Raw genomic sequence first — 16,981 nt, forward strand, 5'->3', positions numbered from 1 at the left:
GGGTATGAAAAGAGTTATGTGTTCAAAAGAGAAAAAGAAAGAAAGAGGATATGACTCTGTGCAAAAGAAGCAAAAAGATGATGAAGAAAAGTGTTGAAAGAAAGAAAGAAGAATAAAGTGAAAGAAAAAGAAGAAAGTGAAAAATAAGAGTCAAAAGTCACATCCATGTTCAAAAGAGTTAAAGGGAAAGAAAGTAAAATGAAAGGATGCGAGAAATAGGTCAAGGAAGAGGTAAAAAGTCAATGTAATGTCAAGGAGGGCAGAAAGTCACTAAAAAGTACCCAAATGTACAACACCTGACCCTGAGCCTACGTTACAAGCTAAGAAAGTCCTATAGTGATCCTAGCAACTAGTTTGCAAAGTCTTAGCAGTGAAAATAAGGGCAAGCCTATGGTATTGAGCACTAACTATACTTGAATTCACTTCCAAGCGTGAGTGTTGAATGAATCCTAAAACTCTAAAATTCATATCGTCTGTGTGAAAAAGATTTTGTTTGAAGTGAGGGCACTAGTTACATTGTCGGAAAGTTGGTATCTTGATGATTGTTAAAAGTGTATGTTACGGTGTCTGTTGGTTGATCTGTGTCACATCTTGATCCACATGAGTTATCTTTTCAGTCTAAGAGAAAAGATTTGCACTAGAAAAGGTGGTCGGGATAGAAAGCCATGTGATTTCTTGAGTTTGAATGTTTGCTTCTACAGAAGTGTCGTTTAGAGTGCTAATGCGTCGCTTGAGGACAAACAACAAATTTAAGTTGAGGGTGTTGACATACCATTATTTTACGGTATTTTTAATACATATTACTTAAATGTTGTGTGTGTCTAGGGCCATTTTGTATTATAACCAATGTTTATTGTGTCATATTTGCAAGAAATAGGCTTGGACGAGGTAGAAACAGATGACATCTGAATTTTTGTAGAAGGAGCCACCCATGGAGGTGACCTACGGACCATAGGTCCAGTCACAGTCCATAGGCGTTAAATGATCTTTAGGAAAGTCTTACCAAGTGTGGAACCACGAAGGCCATTGACGCTCACGTAGGTCGACCCACAGGCCGTCCTACACATCCATCGTTGTTATCAGAGATTTGGAGTTCCAGTACCTGAAGAAAAGTTCTAAGTGTGGAGCCACGAAAGGGGCCCCACAGACCGTAAGTCAACCTACGATCCGTACTGCACACCCATTGTTTGTATCTGAAAGTTAGTCCAGCTTCTGAGAAAAAGTCTAAGCCTTGGGCTATGGAAGGGACCTACACACTGTAGGTCTAACAATGGTCTGTAGGTCAGGCTCGTCGATCAAAGCCGCGTCCATCAGTTTTATTTCCTTATTTTCTTTCCTTTTTTTTAAGGATAAGTTTTTCTATAAATAGGGTATGTCAACCTCGTTTTTGGAGGTTAGACACTAAAGTATAATTTTAGTTCTTGATATTTTCTTGGGAATTAACTTGCAAACTTTGGCAATTTGATTTCCTAATTTCGGTTTATAAGATTTTTACTTTGAATTTCAATTGGAGATTACGGGTTTCTTCTACTCAATACGTAAGTTCATGAATTCTTCTTCTACAATTATTAATTGTGTTGTTACAAGCATGAGTAACTAAATCCACAACTAGGGTTGTGGGAGCCATGAGAAATTAACAACGTATGAATAATAACTAAGTAATTCTTGACTATTGTTGATGCATGCATTGATAATTCTATCGTTTAGAAGTTTTTGTAACATTTGCCAACATTAGAACTCGCCTTGTTGCTACTTTTCGGACCAAGGAGGTAGTTAATAAGAAAAGAATTATCAGCAGAGATTTAGTGTGATACTATCGAATAGTCTAATGTCAATTGGTGCGAGGGTGAAAATTAAGTCATACATTAATGTGATGTCTAATCTGAGGTAAAAGTAAGGGTTAGTAAATTATACACACGTAGCCGGACCAAGGTGCGGGGTGAAATTTCCTATTTGGTGGACCAAGCACTTAGGGATACATAACTTACCACTTTGCATGCGATACACTAGGAAAGGATTATTATTATTAGGATTACCGCATTAAGAGCCTGTGGGGAACACATACACCCTACTTTCTCTGTCTCATTGATAACAACAAAGTTTGAATCTTGCTCACTTGTTACTTGACACTAATCAGTTATTTGTTTCACAAACCCCCCCCCCCCCTCCTCTGTTTACTTGTCTCGGAAATAAGTTGACTAAATGAATATAACCGTAACTTAAGTTTAAGTCTAAACCATATTCCTTGTGCGATCAACCCCAACCTACAAGTTGGGTTCTTTATTTGACAACAATCGCTTATACTTCTTTAGGGAGGTGTAATTTGAGGATTTCATTGTACTAACACATTCCCTTGCCTACATTCTTCAAAAAAATGTAGGGTCTGACACTTTGATTCCACATCCCCGAGGCTTGTGATAACTTGGTAGCTTGAGTAGTGGTGAGTCCTCATGTTCCGAGGAACAAACCTTTTTTTGCATTTTTTGTCTTTACCTTTCATATAATGTATGTGATGCATGGGTTACATTTGAATCACTCTTGATGTAATAGATGACTATTGAGAGTATGTAGACTTCCTCTTCGTTTTTGGCAAACTCTTTTATGATTTAAACTATCTTTTAAATACTTTAATTATATTATCTTGTTTATGCATGATAAGTGGGTTGTTTAGGGCCTCTCGGGGTCCTATACGTCATGTCACATCTAGGGTATACTTTGGGTCGTGACAAACTCTGCAATCAGAGCACAAGGTTTAGAATGGTCCTAGGATGTCTCATAAGCCACGTTGAGTAGATTCTTGTTCATAAGTGTGAAGTGTGCCACATTTATGAATAAGAACCTATAAGATGATTAGGAAACTATAATTCTTTTAATACTCTAAGTCGTTCAATAGAGTGTAACTCTATATGTCCTTTCTCATAATCCTGATCCGATGTTTTTCATGATATTGCCCCTCGAAGAGCATATGTTTTGAGGAATTCGAATGAGAATGTGAAACATGAAGATCCTCCTCAAGTCCCCTCATGTTTTGGTCGACCCTTTGGACAAGTAAGTGATTACTGCGATGATTAGGGCTGTTTTTCAAGTTTTGTCTCAAGCTAATACAGAGTCTATGGTCCCCGTGAACCTAAATGTGGGTACGACATCAACTAGGGTGAGAGACTGCACTAGAACGAATCCCTCAAATTTTCATGGTTCCAAGGTTGAGAAAGATTTTCAAAAGTTCATTGATGAAGTGTATAAGGTGTTAATGATCATGGGAGTGATGCCGGTGGAAAATGTGGAATTGGTAGCTTATCAACTTAAATGCGTTTCACAACTTTTGTTCAACCAATGGAAGGATAGGAAGTTAATTTATGAGGGGCATCTCGATTGGGAATAGCTTAAGGTTTGTTTCCTTGATATATTCTTCATCCTTTAGATGAGGGCGGCAAAGGTATTTGAGTTTATCAATCTTCATCGAGGAAGCATGAGTTTGAAAGAATATGCTTTGAATTTCACAAAATTGTCTAGGTATGCTCCTACGATGGTTGTCGATCCTATAGTAAGGATGCAAAAGTTTGTTTTGGGTGTGTCTAAGATGGTGGGTAAGGAATGTAGTCCAGACATGCTTATAAATCAAATAGACATTTCTCATCTTATGGTTTGTGCTCAAACAATATAAAAGAAGAAACTTAAGGAAAGATATAGGGAAGGAAGGCAGATAGTTCGACGAAGTTAGTCGAGTCCGCCGAATGACTCGGCGACTCACGCTTCTTCTATCTCATCGTTGTTGAGTGCTTGCTTACAACATCTTCATGTTCTGGACCATTGGGCGGTATAGTACTGCTTCACGAAACTATTCGGTGAAGCGTCGACTGCTCATTTCATCACCTTTTTTATCCTCTTCTTTCAAGGCTTCGCATACTGGAACAAAGGGCGGAGTCTGTCCTTTCGGCCAATCGCCAAAGGTTCTTAGTGATGCTCATGCTTAAGATTCTTCGTTTTTTTCAGCCTTTTTGTTCCTTTTTGCGCCTAAGTGTCCATGCTTCCAAAAAAACTTCAAATACCTGAAACTTATGAGATTTTAAAAGATATTTAGGCAAAATAAGCATTTGAGGACACTATTTCTATCAAAATAAAGCTCTAAATGAGTCCAATTTGTGGACTCATCAACAAATTTATCATTTTTATGCTTATCGTGACAAACGACACTAACCTACGGTATGAGTGTCTATGATCGTCGATAGTATAGTAACCCAACTAAAGGTTGGGGTCGTGTCACAAGGGAGTGGTTTTGAAAATTGATAGAAAAATAAAATTAAGCTCTAACTAGTCGTAGCTAAAGACATTAACGATTAAAAACATAGTAAAAATAGCAAAAATTAACAAGAAAATCAAGTATGAGGAAATGTTCTTGGGATATGACCACAATACAAATTGAGATAAATCGTTGGGTACATGCTTTCAATAGAAAATTTGCAAGATAATAGTGACTAGGCTAAGCTTTAGATGGAAATAAGCTCCCTCTCAGGCAACTTACCCCGTTTCAAATGGGTTCCTCTCGGACACCCATTTGTTGCATGAAGACCAGCCTACACCTTACCCCACTTACTCTGTCGAGTTGAGTGTTAGGATATGGGACTAGGGCTCACCCTCTCGGACTGAACCTCATGTCGACCCACTTCTTAGGCCATCAGTCTAGCGGTCTTGATTTCGCGACCTCCCTCTCGGGTAAGCCGAAAACACATGGGTGGTTTTGTATGTGCAACTACAAACTCATTAAATTAAACCACAACCACTAGTTGAAATCACCATTAAAATACATCTATCCTATCTGCAAGCAAGACCTAACAACAATATCAACATATATTTACTAAATCACACCCCAAGAATGGGGGGTTTTAGCCACACATCAAGAAATAACAAAAACACCTAAAATGTTACTAAAATCAAATGGTTATAATAAATTAAACCTTGATTTAAGCAGACGAAGAAGAATGGAGAAGACCCACTTCCAACTTGGAGAAGATGAAATCCTTCTCTCTTCAAGTCTCCCACAAAACCCTCTCCAAACTTGAGAAAAAATATCTAAAAATGTACTATTCTATTTTCAAAATAATAATAATGGTTCGGAACTTATAAAATTAATAACAAGTTTACCATTTATAGCCATCAGAAACTAGTACAAGCGGTAGTTCGGCGAAGTTATTTGAGTTCGCCGAATGACTCGGCGACTCACCCTTTTTTCTGTCTCATCACTATTGAGTTCTTGCCTATAGTATCTTCACGTTCTAGACCATTGGGCGGTATAGTATGCTTCGCGGAACAATTCGGGGAACCGCCGATTGCTCCTTTCATCACCTTTTTGATACTCTTCCTTCAGGGCTTCGCATACTGGTACAAAGGGCGAAGTCTTACCTTTCGGCGAATCGCCAAAGGTTCTTGGAGATGCTCATGCTTCAGCTTTTTCGTTCTTTTCAGCCTTTTTGTTCCTTTTTGCGACTAATTGTCCATTCTTCCACTAAAACTCCAAATACCTGAAACTTAAGAGTTTTCATCATATATTGAGGCAAAATAAGCATTCGAGGACACTATTTCTATCAAAATAAAGCACTAAATGAGTCCAATTTGTGGACTCATCAACAAATTTATCATTTTGATGCTTATCATGACAAATGACACTAACCTATGGTATAAGTGTCTACGATCATCGATAGTATAGTAATCCAACTAAAGGTTGAGGTCTTGTCCCAAGGCAGTGGTTTTGAGAATTGATAGAAAAATAAAATTAAGCTCTAACTAGTCATAGCTAAAGACATTAACGATTAAAAACATAGTAAATTAAAGGGGGCAACACAAAAGTGCCAAATATCGATTTGGGGCTTTGTCACAAGTAGTAAAAATAGCAAAAATTAATAAGAAAATAAAGTATGGGGAAATGTTCTTGGGGTGTGACTGCAATACAAGTTGAGATAAATCGTTGGGTACATGTTTTTAGTAGAAAATTTGCAATATAATAGTGACTAAGCTAAGCTTTAGATGGAAATAAGTTCCCTCTCAGGAAACTTACCCCGTTTCAAATGGGTTCCTCTCGGACACCCATTTGCCGCTTGAAGACAAGCCTACGCCTTACCCCATTCACTCTCTCGAGCTGAGTGTTAGGATATAGGACTAAGGCTTACCCTCTAGGGTTGAACCTCATGTCGACCCATTCCTTAGGCCATCAGTCTAGTGGTCTTGGTTTCGCGAGTTCCCTCTCGAGCAAGCCGAAAATACATGGGTGGTTTTGTATTTGCAATTACAAACCCATTAAATTAAACCACAACCACTAGGTGAAATCACCATTAAAATACATCTATCCTATCAGCAAGCAAGACCCAACAACAATATCAACACATATTTGATAAATCACACCCCAAGAAGGGGGTTTTTAGCCACACATCAAGAAATAACAAACTACACCTATAATGATACTACAATCAAATGGGTATAAGAAATTAAACCTTGATTTAAGTAAAGGAATAAGAATGGAGAAGACCCACTTCTAACTTGGGGAAGATGAAATCCTTCTCTCTTCAAGTCTCCCAACAAACCCTCTCCAAACTTGAGTGAAAATATCAAAAAATGTACTATTCTATTCTGAAAATAATAATATTGGTTCGGAACTTATAAAATTAATAACAAGTTTAGCATTTATAGCCATCAAAAATTAGTGCAGGCAAATAGTTTGGCAAAGTTAGTAGAGTCTGTCGAATGACTAGGCGACTCGCCCTTTTTCTGTCTCCTCGCCGTTGATTGTTTGCCTACAGCATCTTCACGTTTTGGATCATTGGGCGGTAGAGTATTGCTTCGCGGAACTATTCGGCGAAGTGTCGAATGCTCCTTTCATCACCTTTTTGATACTCTTCCTTCAGGGCTTTGCATACTGGAACAAAGAGCGAAGTCTATCCTTTCGGCGAATCGCCAAAGGTTCTTGGTGATGCTCATGCTTCAGCCTCTTCGTTCTTTTCAGCCCTTTTGTTCCTTTTTGCACCTAAGTGTCCATGCTTCCACTAAAACTTCAAATACCTGAAACTTAAGAGTTTTCATCAAATATTGAGGCAAAATAAGCATTCGAGGACATTATTTCTATCAAAATAAAGCCCTAAATGAGTCCAATTTGTTGACTCATCAACACCCCCAACTTAAGCTTTTGCTTGTCCTCAAGCAAACTCAAGTTCACCTGTTCCAAAAGGGTGCCTCAAACAGTGCTACACAAGACTCCATCAAGAGTGTACACAACAAGACTTCATTTACTTATGCAAGGATCAATTGTGTACTCAAAGATTCAAGTTGTGACACACCATTACCATAGATTCTCATGCTCGCAATACTTGCTACTTGTGCAAGTTCAAGCTCAAGAAAAAGTATCTAAATGCTCTGACATGAAAAATGATTCCATATTCACACACAGAGGTTAATCAAATCAAAATCAAGAATCCGATGCAACGCTCACACTAAAAAAGAGGAACACAATGCATTTTTTCACCCATAGGTTTGCCTTTGTTTTCCAATCGACTCTCGATTCAGTTAACTCAAGATCAAAAAGGTTTTTCTAAGGCTTCTAATTGGGTTGAGTGCAAATGTATGGTCATTTAGGCTCAGTTACTTTTTCCTCGTGAGTTGTGGCATTCTCAAGGCATTCCCTTCGTTTCCTTTATCAATTCTTTTTCTAGTGCTTCTAACTCACCTTTTTTATTCTCCTCCATGCATTGCTTGAAACCCGATTCCCTTCGTACTTTATTCCACATTTCATTGTATTTATTTATTTATATTTTTTTAAAATTGAATTGAATTCAAGGGGTTCCATTTTTATTCAATACCATGGGTTAAGGGGGACTTTTCTTGCACTTCTTGACTTCTACTTTTCTCTTTCACCACACCCCCAACTTAGGCTTTTGGAAAAAAGTTGGCTATTCACTAAACCACAAATTAAGAGGATTATAGGTAGTGGGTCAAGAAAGGTCTAGGGTTCATCAAGGTTCTTCCAAAGAAAGGTAAGGCTCAAAGGGTGTTCAAAACAATTTCACATGCTCACGGGTAGGCCACAAAAGAGGTATATGTCAAATTTGGCTCATACTCTTTAAAATTGCCTAAGATAATTTCAAGAGGACACCTTTCTAAATCAATCAGACTAAATGGGAAAATTAAAGGTTTATTCATGCAAGTTTCAAATCAAGGTAATCACCCAAGGTATCGACACTTAAGTCAAACAAGACTACACACTTTCGGTAGTGTGCAACGGTCATTACAAGAGAATCAATTCAATAAATGGCTAATCACAACGAGATGCAACGAGTTCACATATTTTCTATGCAACTTCATTTGGCCTCATCGTAGCCGTTCATTCATGTTTGTTCAATTGAGAGCACAATTCAAGTATCAGTATTGATCGAAACTGAGATTCAAATTTTTGCGAAAGAACAACCACAATTAACTCACAAAGGGTGGAAAAAATGTGCAAAAAATTTAAATTTTTTTGAAAGGGTCAAAATTATTTGCAATTAAAAAACAAAAGAGAGCCATGAGCTCAAACATCCACGAAAAGGAGTGTAAACACAATTTTAAATAGAACAGCCCAAATATAAATATAACACATACATCCACAGCAAGCAAATAAAGGTACGCCTCACCCCACCACAATCAAAATATATTTATCCTCATATATATAAAAATAATCCAGAGGTCAAATTAAAGAAAGACACAGATAGGGCTAGAGAATAATCCTAGTTAGGCAACTATTTCGAGTTGGAGTCCTTCAACAGATGTCGCGTAAAGCAGAAGGTATGTTGGGGACGTTTGGTGCATTGTTGACTGATTCATCAAGCTCTATACAACTTTTCTTAGCATTCCAATGCGCCTGTCTTCAACCCATGCTCACGAGTGATTAATCAGCTGCCTTTTTGTGCATTGGACTGTAGCTTATCCGGTTCGTTCCAATTCGGTGGTCGCATTTTGGTTTTTGAGTGATTCGGCACTTCGTGAAACAAACTTTTACTTCACCGAGTTTTACAGAACTTCTCAGCAGTTATGGATGTTCAAACAGCAGCGACCATCTGGGTCGCCGATCAGGCGGGGTATTCGCTGAAACTATTCTGAGATCGTCGAGTTTTACAGAACTCCAGATTTTGAAGATATATTGAGTTAAACGGAGGAATAGATTTGATCGCCTACTTCTTCAGCGACTCGCCAACTGGGTTTGTTGCTCTCCATTATGCACCTCTTTGGCACCTATTACACTTTAATCTGTAAAACCAAGACACTATTATTTTACTAGTACCCCAATATAAGATAATATGGGGTTTTTGGGTGCCTCCAAAACAGCGCATGAGTTAACATCATGGCACAACGCAAATCAAATACTATTCATCCTTGTAATCATTCATGGTGTAATTAGGTGATTCTTCGGCGAACGAAGGATAGTGACCTATCATTAAATTGGTGATTTGAGCATCCTACATTTGAATTGTCATGGAGTGAGAGGCTAACGCTTCGTTTAGCATTTCGACGTTTTCCTTCATCTCATTCAACATCTTCTCATGTGCCTCAATATTTTGTTAAATGAGTGACAGGGCTTCATCATCCTGTATACCTCTCTGCTTCTTCCCATGTCTACATTCTCGAAGGGAGGAGTGCTTTTCTTTCCCCATGGCTTGTACCTCCAATTCTGTAACTTTGGTAGATGTAGCATTCAACAGGATAGCTAGTGCGTCCCATTCCTGCTTCTTTTGCCTTCTTAGTTAGCTTCTACCATTCCCATCTCACGGGATGACAAACAAGGGGCTACTGGAGTACTTCTACAGGGGTCTAGGACCCAAGAATAGAGATATAGCTAATCAAATTTTCCCTTTATTCTAGTATGCAAAGCCCTGAAGGAAGAGGATAAAAAAAGCGATGAAATGAGCAGTCGGCGCCTAGCCGAATAGTTCCGCAAAGCAGTACTACACCGCCCAATGGTGCAGAACGTGAAGATGTTGTAGGCAAGCACTCAACAGTGATGAGATAGAAGAAGGGCGAGTCGTCAAGTCATTCGGCGGACGCAACTAACTTCGTCGAACTATCTGCCTGCACTAATTTCTGATGGCTATAAATACTAAACTTGTTATTAATTTTATAACTTCCGAACCATTATTATTATTTTTAGAATAAAATAGTACATTTTTAGATATTTTATCTCAAATTTGGAGAGGGTTTTGTGGGATACTTGAAGAGAGAAGGATTTCATCTTACCCAAGTTGGAAATGGGTCTTCTCCATTCTTCTTCCTTTGCTTAAATCAAGATTTAATTTCTTATACCCATTTGATTGTAGTATCATTTTAGGTGTATTTTGTTATTTCTTGATGTGTGGCTTAAAACCCCCCATTCTTGGGTGTGATTTAGCAAATATGTATTGATATTGTTGTTGGGTCTTCCTTGGTGATAGGATAGATGTATTTTTATAGTGATTTCACCTAGTAGTTGTGGTTTAATTTAATGGGTTTGCAGTTGCAAATACAAAACCACCATGTATTTTCGGCTTGCCCGAGAGAGACTTCGTGAAACCAAGACCACTAGACTAATGGCCTAAGGTTGATGATTATCGCGACCAACGACACTAACCTATGGTAGGATTGTCTACAATCATCGATAGTATAGTAACCCAACTAAATGTATGGGTCGTGTCCCAAGGAAGTTGTTATGAAAATTGATAGAAAAATAAAATTAAGCTCTAACTAGTCGTAGTTAAAGACATTAATGATTTAAAAACATAGTAAATTAAAGTAGTGACACAAAAGTATCAAATATCGATTTGGGGGTTTTGTCACAAGTAGTAAAAATAGCAAATATTAACAAGAAAATCAAGTACGGGGAAATGTTTTAGGGTGTGACCGCAATACAAGTTTAGATAAATCGTTGGGTACATGCTTTCAATAGAAAATTTGCAAGACAATAGTGACTAGGCTAAGCTTTAGATTAAAATAAGTTCCTTCTCGGGCAACTTACCCCGTGTCAAATGGATTTCTCTTGGACGCCTATTTGCCCCATGAAGACCAGCCTACGCCTTACCCCATTCACTCTCTCAAACTGAGTGTTAGGATATGGGACTAGGGCTCACCCTCTCGCGCTAAACCTCATGTCGACCCACTCCTTCGGCCATCAGTATAGTGGTCTTGGCTTCGCGAGCTCTCTCTCGGGGAAGCCGTAAACAAATGGGTAGTTTTGTATTTGCAATCACAAATCCATCAAACTAAACTACAACCACTAGGTGAAATCACCATTAAAATACATCTATCCTATCAACAAGCAAGACTCAACAACAATTTCAACACATATATGATAAATCACACCCCAAGAATGGGGGGTTTTAGCCACACATAAAGAAATAACAAAATACACCTAAAATGATACTAAAATAAAATGGGTATAAGAAATTCAACCTTGATTTAAGAAAAGGAAGAAGAAAGGATAAGACCCACTTCCAACTTGGGGAAGATGAAATTCTTCTCTCTTCAAGTCTCTCACAAAACCCTCTCCAAACTTGAGAGAAAATATCTAAAAACGTACTATTCTATTCTGAAAATAATAATAATGGTTAGGAAATTATAAAATTAATAACAAGTTTAGCATTTATAGCCATCAGAAATTAGTGCAGGCGGATAGTTCGGCGAAGTTAGTCGAGTCCGGCCAATGACTCAGCGACTCGCCCTTCTTCTGTCTCATCACCGTTGAGTGCTAGTCTATAGCATCTTCACGTTCTGGACCATTGGGAGGTATAGTACCACTTCGCAGAACTATCCCGTGAAGCGCCGACTGCTCCTTTCATCGCCTTTTTTATACTTTCCCTTCAAGGTTTCGCATACTGGAACAAAGGGGGGAGTCTGTCCTTTCGCAAAATCGCCAAAGGTTCTTGGCAATGCTCATACTTCGGCTTCTTCGTTCTTTTCAGTCTTATTGTTCCTTTTTATGCCTAACTATCCATGCTTCCACTAAAACTTCAAATACCTGAAACTTAAGAGTTTTCATCAGATATTGAGTCAAAATAAGCATTCGAGGACACTATTTCTATCAAAATAAAGCCTTAATTGAGTCCAATTCGTGGACTCATCAACCAATTTATCATTTTGATGCTTATCATGACCAACGACACTAACCTACGGTATGAGTGTTTCGAGTTGGAGTCTATCAATAGATGTTCCATTAAGAAGAGGTGTGTTGAGGACCTTTGGTGCATTGCTTAGTGATTCATCAAGCTCTGTACAACTTTTCTTAGCATTCCAATGAGCCTATCTTCAACCCATGCTCTCGAGTGATTAATCAGCTTCCTTTCTGTGCATTGGCCTGCATCTTATCCAATTCGTTCCCATTCAGTGGTCGCATTTTGGTTTCTGAGTGATTCGGCGCTTCGCCAAACAAATTTTTACTTCACCGAGTTTTACAGAACTTCTCAGCAGTTGTGGATGTTCAAATGGTGGTGACCATTTGGGTCGCCGATCAGGTGGGGATTCGTCGAAACTAATTTAAGCTCGGTGAGTTTTACAGACTCTAGGTTTTGAAGATACCTTGATTCAAACGCGAAATAACTTTGATCGTCGGCTTCTTCGATGGCTTACCAACTGGGTCTGCTACTCGCCATTATGCACCTCTTTGGCACCTATTACACTTCAGTCTATAAAACTAAGACACCATTATTTTACTAGTATGCCAATATAGGATAATATGGGGTATTGGGTTGCCTCCCAAACAGCGCCTGAGTTAATGTTGTGGCACGATGCAAGTCAAAGACTACTCTTCGTCCTCGGAGTTACCCATGGTGTAATTAGGTGAATCTTCGGCAAACGGAGGATAGTGACCCGTCATTAAATGGGTGATTTAAGCATCCTGCATTTGAATTGTCATGGAGTGAGAGGCTGACGCTTCTTTTAGCATTTCGATGTTTTCCTTCATCTCATTCAACATCTTCTCATGTGCCTCAATCTTTTGTTGAATAAGTGACAGGGCTTCATCATCCTTTATACCTCTCTGTTTCTTCCCATGTCTACATTCTCGAGCGGAGGAGTGCTTTTCTTTCCCCATGGCTTGTACCTCCAATTCTGTGACTCTGGTAGATAGAGCATTCAACTGGGTAGCTAGTGCGTCCCACTCCTGCTTCTTTTTGGCTTCTTTGTTGGATTCTACCATACCCATCTCACGGGAGTACAGACAAGGGTCTACTGGAGAGCTTCTACAGGGGTCTAGGACCCGAGAATAGAGATATAGCTGATCAAATTTACCCTTTGTTCCACTATGCGAAGCCCTGAAGGAAGAGGATAAAAAAGGTGATGAAAGTAGTAGTTGGCGCTTCGCCGAATGGTTCCGCGAAGCAGAACTATACCGACCAATGGTCCAAAATGTGAAGATGTTGCAGGCAAGCACTCAATGGCGATGAGACAGAAGAAGGGCGAGTCGTCGAGTCATTCGGCGGACTCGACTAACTTTGTCAAACTGTCCGCCTGCACTAATTTCTGATGGCTATAAATACTAAACTTGTTATTAATTTTATAAGTTCGGAACCATTATTATTATTTTCATAATAGAATAGTACGTTTTTAGATATTTTCTCTCAAGTTTGGAGAGGGTTTTGTGGGAGACTTGATGAGAGAAGGATTTCATCTTCCCAAGCTGGAAATGGGTCTTCTTCATTATTCTTCCTTTGCTTAAATCAAGAATAGGGGTTTTTAGCAACACATCAATAAATTACAAAATACACCTAAAAATGATATTAAAATCAAATGGGTATAAGAAATTAAACCTTGATTTAAGCAAAGGAAGAAGAATGGAGAAGACCCTCTTCCAACATGGGGAAGATGAAATCCTTCTCTCTTCAAGTCTCCCACAAAACCCTCTCCAAACTTGAGAGAAAATATATAAAAATGTACTATTCTATTCTGAAAATAATAATAAAATTTGGAAGTTATAAAATTAATAACAAGTTTAGCATTTATAGCCATCAGAAATTAGTACAAGTGGATAGTTCAGCGAAGTTAGTCAAGTCCGCCAAATGCCTCGGCTACTAACCCTTCTTTTCTCTCATCGTCATTGAGTGCTTGCCTACAACATCTTCATGTCTGGACCATTGGGCGGTATAGTACTGCTTCACGGAACTATTTTGCAAAGCACCCACTGCTCCTTTCATTGCCTTTTTGATCCTCTTCCTTCATGGCTTCACATACTGGAACAAAGGGCGGAGTCTGTCCTTTCGCGAATCGCTAAAGGTTCTTGGCGATGCTCATGCTTCAGATTCTTCGTTCTTTTCAGCCTTTTTGTTCCTATTTGCGCCTAAGTGTACATGCTTCCACTAAAACTTCAAATACTTGAAACTTAAGAGTTTTCATTAGATATTGAGGCAAAATAAGCATTTGAGGACACTATTTCTATCAAAGTAAAGCTCTAAATAAGTCCAATTTGTGGACTCATCAACACCACCAACTTAAACTTTTTCTTATCCTCAAGTTCACCCGTTCAAAATGAGTGTCTCATACAGTGCTACACAAGACTCAATCATGAGTGCACATAACAAGACTCCATTTACTTATGCAAAGATCAATTGTGTACTCAAAGATTCAAGTTGTGACACACCATTACCAAAGATTCTCATGCTCGCAATACTTCCTACTTTTGCAAGTTCAAGCTCAATAAAAAGTATTGAAATGACCTCACATGAAAAATGATTCCATAATAACACACAGAGGTTAATCAATTCAAGATCAGGAATTCGACGCAAAGCTCACACTCAAAAAGAGGAACACAGTGCATGTTTTCACCCATAGGTTTACCCTTATTTTCCAATCGACTTTTGATTAGGTTTACTCAAGATCAAAAAGGTCTTTCTAAGGCTTCTAATGGGGCTGAGTGCAAAGGTATGGTCATTTAGGCTCAGTGACTTTTTACTCGTGAGTTATGGCATTCTCAAGGCATTCTCTTATTTTCCTTTATCAATTCTTTTTCTAGTGCTTCTAACTCACCTTTTTTATTCTCCTCCATGGATTTCTTGAAACCCGATTCCCTTCATACTATATTCCACATTTCATTTTTTTTAATTGAATTGAATTGAATGGGTTCCATTTTTATGCAATACCATGGGTTAAGAGGGACTTTTCTTGCACTTCTTGACTTCTCCTTTTCTCTTTCACCACTCCCCCAACTTAGGCATTTGGCCTAAGTTGGCTATTCACTAAACCATAAATTAAGAGGATTATAGGTAGCGGGTCAAGTAAGGTCTAGGGTTCATCAAGGTTCTTCCAAAGAAAGGTAAGGCTCAAAGGGTGTTCAAAAGAGTTTCACACGCTCTTGGGTAGGCCACAAAAGAGGTATATGTCAAATTTGGCTCACACTCTTTATTGCCTAAGATCATTTCAAGAGGACACCTTTCTAAATCAATCAGACTAACAGGGCAAATTCTAGGTTTATTTATGCAAGTTTCAAAGCAAGCTAATCACACAAGGCATCGACACTTAAGTCAAACAAGACTACACACTTTCACAACTGTGCAATGGTCATTACAAGAGAATCAATATGATAAATGGCTAATCACAACGAGATGCAACGAGTTCACATATGGTCTATGCAACTTCATTTGGTCTCATCGTAGCCGTACATTCATGTTCGTTCAATTGAGAGCACAATTCAAGTATCTGTATTGATCGAAACCGAGATTCAAATTTTTGCGAAAGAACAACCACAATTGACTCACAAAGAATTGAAAATATGTGTGAAAAATTCAAAAAAATTCGGAAGGGTCAAAATTATTTGCAATTTAAAAACAAAAGAGAGCCATGAGCTCAAACATCCACGAAAAGGGGTGTAAACACAATTTTAAATAGAACAGCCCAAATATAAACAAAACACTGACATCTATAGCAAGCAAATAAAGGTGCACCTCACCCCACCACAAGCAAAATATATTTGTCCTCAAATATATAACAATAATTCAGAGGTGAAATTAAAGAAAGATAGAGATAGGGCTAGAGAATAATCCTGATTATTAGGCAGTTGTTTCGAGTTGGAATCCTTCAACAGATGTCGCGTAAAGCAGAAGGTATGTTGGGGACGTTTGGTGCATTGCCGAGTGATTCATCAAGCTATGTACAGCTTTTCTTAGAATTCCAATGCGCCTATCTTCAACCCATACTCTCGAGTGATTAATCCACTGCCTATTTGTGCGTTGACCTGTAGCTTATCCAGTTCATTCCCATTCGGTGGTCGCATTTTGGTTTCTGAGTGATTCGGCCCTTCGCCAAACAAATTTTTACTTCGCCGAGTTTTACAAAACTTCTCAGCAGTTGTGGATGTTCAAACGGCGGTGACCATCTGGGTCGCCAATCAAGTGGGTGATTCATCAAAACTATTCTGAGCTCGCCAAGTTTTTCAGACACCAGATTTTGAAGATAACTTGAATCAAACGGTGGAATAGATTTGATCGCCGGCATCTTCGGCAACTCACCAACTGGGTATGTTGCTCACCATTATGCACCTCTTTTGCACCTATTACACTTCAGTCTGTAAAACTAAGACACTATTATTTTACTAGTACGCCAATAAAGGATAATATGGGGTTTTGGGTTGCCTCCCAAACAGCGCCAGAGTTAACATCGCGGCATGATACAAGTCAAAGTCTACTCTTCGTCCTTGGAATCACCCATGGTGTAATTAGGTGAATCTTTGGCGAACGGTGGATAGTGACCCGTCATTAAATGGGTGATTTGAGCATCCTTTATTTGAATTGTCATGGAGTGAGAGGCTGACGCTTCGTTTAGCATTTTGATGTTTTCACTCATCTCATTCAACATCTTCTCATGTGCCTCAATCTTTTGTTGAATGAGTGACAAGGCTTCATCATCTTGTATACCTCTTTACTTCTTTCCATGTCTACATTCTCGAAGGGAGGATTGCTTTTCTATCCCCATGGCTTGTATGTCTAATTCCATGACTCTGGTAGATAGA

Source organism: Solanum verrucosum, unplaced genomic scaffold (assembly GCF_900185275.1).
Source record: "Solanum verrucosum unplaced genomic scaffold, falcon-dt-bn FXZP01000898.1, whole genome shotgun sequence".
In the NCBI taxonomy this organism is placed as follows: Eukaryota; Viridiplantae; Streptophyta; class Magnoliopsida; order Solanales; family Solanaceae; genus Solanum; species Solanum verrucosum.